General features: G+C 34.4%; 1 long non-coding RNA gene across 1 annotated transcript; it reads right to left on the bottom strand.

The window, feature by feature from the left end:
- Positions 1–1,207: 1,207 nt before the first annotated feature.
- LOC144423035 (uncharacterized) lies at positions 1,208–2,699 on the bottom strand. Its single transcript, XR_013475525.1, has 2 exons — positions 2,566–2,699; positions 1,208–2,027 (listed from the first exon to the last, which is right to left on the bottom strand). It is a non-coding gene; the product is annotated as an uncharacterized LOC144423035 (long non-coding RNA).
- Positions 2,700–4,976: the final 2,277 nt, after the last annotated feature.

Here is a 4,976-nt window from a genome sequence, read left to right as displayed (position 1 = left end):
TGTGTGTGCGTTGTGTATAAGTCTGCTCAAAGCAAGGTCTCGAGCCTTGACAAGCTATTCAGATATATTTATATTGACTTGAGACAATTCAAGACTGTCAGCGAATCAATTATGTATATTGGAATTCAGCGGAACAGTTAACGGTGAAATATAAAAACATGTGTGCGCTATGTAAATCAGTTTGCTCAAAGCAGGGTCTCACACTTCACTTTATGTGGAAATGGTGCTGATAGAAGATTACTGGCGGACCTGATACCATATGGCGGGGCTACTCAACTATTTTCACCAACGGTCCGTTTACAAAACTTCAAAATTACTGGGGTCCGGACTTTACAGGGAATTTATTTCATTAAATAAATGAAACTTCAAATGCAATATTAAGTTAAATACAAGAGCAATGAATAGCTCGCAAATATGGACACAAATGTCACACATCGGCACCAGTAAGACAAACTGTATTCAAATTGTATCAAAATCATCTAAAACTATAAAACGATGCTTATGCTGCCAAAATAAACAAGCAGACGCGGTCCAAATTAAATGGTCGAAAAGCCCGTATTCGGACCGCGGTCCGCCGGTTTAGTAGCCCTGCCATGTGGCGCGCTAAAATACTTGTTTTTCTTAAAAATCTAGCGTGCGATTAATGTATGGATCAGGTAAGCTTTATTGCCTACATCAAAATCACATAGAGAACACTATAAGAACAGTTCAAGGCAGCCTGGAGATTTCAACAAAAGATAAGGTTCTCGGAAAAGCCTGTCATCATGGAAATATTATTTAAGTGTGAACTCCTGCGATGCATGAATGATAACTTGAGAAAAGAGAGCGTTTTGGTAAAATTTCAAAAAAACAAATCCCATTATTGCAAACAATAATATAATCTTTTAATTGAATATTTTTCGTTAGCGCCGCGCTCTTGTCTCCTGAATGCATAGTTCACATGGATAGTTCGGCCAAGTCGTACATAATTTGATGGGATAACAGCGTGGCTTGGAAGAGGCACACGATACATTCATTAGCATGAATAAAACTGTTCCACCCCATAACCGACCGCCGTGTGATTGGACCGCCTTGGCTGCTTTTCTTCCAGTGGAATAAATGAAATAAAAATTATTTTTAATAATATCTGGCTTTTCTATTTCTCTTGTGGAATTTTTTCTTTTTTCCCTCCCAGTGGCGGAACAGCTTGAAATCAACTACAATGGAGTAATTTCAGATCTCATAAGTTTTATTTTATTTTTTGAAATTCACAAAACGTGTTCAGTATAGGCCTACAAGTAAGCAATTTGTGTGACAAAGGATGGTTAGGTAATCACCAACGAAAAAATACTTGCATTAAAACTGATAATTCCTTATTTGACTTCGTAATGGCAATATATATATATATTCTTTTCCGGACATTTTTTTAATGTTTGTGCTTTTTTTTAAATGAATTTTGCTGCCGGCGCTTGTTAAAATCTAGATCACAAACCAATTGATGTAAGAAATATCCGATTTCTGAATATGCTATATTTCTTCGATAATATTGTAAACAATGTAGCCTACATGTGGTGTTCATAAAGTTCTGTTACCATGTTCAAATTTGTTGTATAGTCAGTTTACGGTATAACTTGGCCAGATTATATTCCTATCAGTGTTTTTTATTTAGGCTACTTCATTTAATACACCTTTATTTGCCAACTATTAGTGCACGAGGCACGTCAAATTTCTTTCACGTAATTTAACACTGGACTTCATGAACACCCTGTAGGCTACATTTCAGACTTTATAAAAACTTACATCGTCACATCTAACATATTCTGAAAAAAATCAATCACATATGACGATAAAATTGAGTTATATATGTCAAATATAAGTCCTGCATGTAAGTAAATTACAATTCATTTTTCAGTAAATTATTGACACTAAAAATATCTGTTTTCTGTATATATATATATGCCTGTTCCTTTTTAATGCTTTGTATGTCTCATCTTATATTGTCTCATCAAACATATTCTGGACTTCCATCGAGTCTTCCAACTCTTGATCTGCTGAAAAAAAAAATAAAATGAAATGCTTTTAACATTTCATTCAATCTATGCTTTACGCAAACGACGACGAAGAGATTCGAATTGCATTTTGCGTTTGGCTTTCTAGATTTAGTGTTTTTTTTTTTTAATGGGCCTGAACTTATCATTATGCTTACAGTAGATCCCATAAATGTATGACTGGAATTGAACCAAACTTCGAAAGTCAATTTGACAAGAAGATAAATACACACAAGGATTAGTTTGGTCATTGACACATTTGCCGTATTGTTTACATCAATAAAAAAACATTTTAATGATTCTCGATTTTTTTTAAAGGTTTGTGGGCATAATATTTCTTTTGGTGCTGAAACATGGCCACAAGAAATAATGGTTGAAAACCACTGTTCTTTAAATTTACTTCCTTCTGCATTTCAATAAATTGAGCTAGAAATAATGCCATTAGTTTTGCTTCGGTTTCATATTAGTTCAAATATTCTGTAACCATACGCTAGAATTGAATATCTGCAGGTTTATTCAAACATAGAATAATACATACTCTCATTGTTTTGATCCCAGGGGTATCGATGTATTAGTGTGTGTCTACGCCATGTGTGAATCACCGATCGCCATCGACCATCATTCCACGCTGTAGTCTTTAATGAGGGAGTAAACTTTGTTTTTTTGTACCTAAAAATGAAAACCACGAAATAGAACAATCCAAACATATATAATTTTGACTTATAGTCTACCGTTTCTAATTTAGCATTTTTACACAATAATAGACACGGAATAAGGAACCTTCTATGTTACTAGGATACTCGAATATAGTGGAAATCCAATACCAGTTGCTAAATAAGACTTGACTATATGTCATAGTTTTATTCGTTATACTCCGTGATATGTGAGCACAAGAATATACAATTTGTGGGCGTGGCTAACTTAAGCTACTTGGTAATAACACAATATAACATATATATATAGAATGTAAACTTTGCTGGCAATAAAGCTTAAACATATTGTGTGTAGGAAATCTCATGCCTTCAACTACCGCTTCTTGAAAAAAAAATAGTAATCATCTAATTATAATTTTTATTCATTGACGGAATTAAGCGATCTCACCCCACAATTTCATGCTCTGAAAATTTATGCTCTCTGCTTTTATAAAATGAAAAAAAGCGAGTGATTGAAAATCTGAATTTCCATCTCAATCTGCGGTATTTTAAACGGGGCTGAAAGTTTTATCTAATCTCACATTTTTGCATTAGTGTCGGAGGCTTTCTACAAAATATCCATATAATGCAGTTTCCGTGCTCGGCGGTGAGGCGCATCGTGCTGAGCTCGTGGAATACGCTCGCCATCGCACGCACCCATGATTACCCTGCGTAGGTTTGCAGGTTCAAATCGGTTTTCCTCTACCTCGGGATAAATATGTAAATTCCAACCCATAATATATACTATATATATATCGCAGTAATATTGATGCCATAACGACAGAAATGTATTATTAGTGATGGATAGAAGTCTTTCAACCGCGAGTCCCAACACTGTGTGTTATCTATAGCTGATTATGAACCAAATTCCGGCGCCATATTTGGGAAAATTACATTATATTCGCCACAATATCACTGTTTTAACGATTTGTATGATTTTTCACGTGCATAGATTTGTCACAAATACCGATATCATATTGTAAGAACTGTGATCACAACTAAAATAAAATAACAAACTACTTGCCTTCTTCCTTCCCCAACTCTCGCTATAATACTCAAAGACATTGTTGTAGTGCAAATCATTACCATCAGAGTGGTAATTAATATTAAAGTTTTCAGCATCTCAGAAAGACCTATTGTTCAATCTTCAATTAATTGATCCGATTGTGTTATACGCAAGACGTACTCTCACTTCTGTATAGTTTAAGTAGTTTATAATATGTGCATAGATAAGTACCATAGTAATCATATAGAATTGAAGAATGTTAGTTGGATATACTACAGCAAATGTATTCAAGCAAAATACCTCCCCAAGATCGACAAAATCCTCCATCGGGTGAGGAATCCCTAAAGGGTTGAGTGGTTTTAGGGAGTTTTATACATAAATAATGAAAATATTACTAAGCATTCCGAACAAGTGGTTCTTAATAGAAAACAACTGATTTATACTCTCGCTTTATATACTGATATACTTCTAGTATAAACTATATTTATCGGAAAGCCATATTGCCATAATATCCTTTCAACAGTAACTCTATCTGTGAAGAGTTTTACCTACAAGGCCGGCTGCATAAAGTCATGACAATCTGTGTGATCTCATTGGGCCCGCGCTAATTCTGGGTGAAAAATATTGAATTTAATCATTACAACTACGTATAGGTCATCGCATTCACTCTGTATAAGCAATAAGTGTAAAATTATTCTAATTGTGATATTGCTATTTCGTTAAAAGATAATAAAATAATAACTATATATTGTAAAATTTCACACCCCGATTGGTCCCGCGGCCGTCTCCTACATAGAGCCCCTCAATAGTTAAAGCCAGCCCTGTATACAGGTCCTACCTATATCGTTGCGGTATATACATACTTAACACTCAATAGTTTAAAATATCGTTTTGAAACACACAGTTAAATAGCCCTACAAGCGCGTTTTTGTGCGACAGAGTTTAACCGAGGTGAGCATATTGAATTTGCATAATTTGAACAGTTTCTCAATGAGTTCGCTCCCAGTTGAACTGGAAATTTTTTATCCAACTTGCAAATTAGCAAATCAGTCCTTTTGTGGAATTCTTGAGTTGAATCAAAGGCGACTGTTGAATAAAAATTTTTTCATATGAATGCAAAATACCAAAATCTCTGACAACAATAACATATTTTCAGAAAGTTTCATGAGCTCATAGACATATGAATATTTGAATGCATTATTAACATGTTTTATCTTCCTACATTAAGCAAATTAACCACAGCCCATTCTG

This window comes from Styela clava, chromosome 1, assembly GCF_964204865.1.
Source record: "Styela clava chromosome 1, kaStyClav1.hap1.2, whole genome shotgun sequence".
In the NCBI taxonomy this organism is placed as follows: domain Eukaryota; kingdom Metazoa; phylum Chordata; class Ascidiacea; order Stolidobranchia; family Styelidae; genus Styela; species Styela clava.
This window is presented reverse-complemented; position numbering and strand designations above follow the sequence as displayed.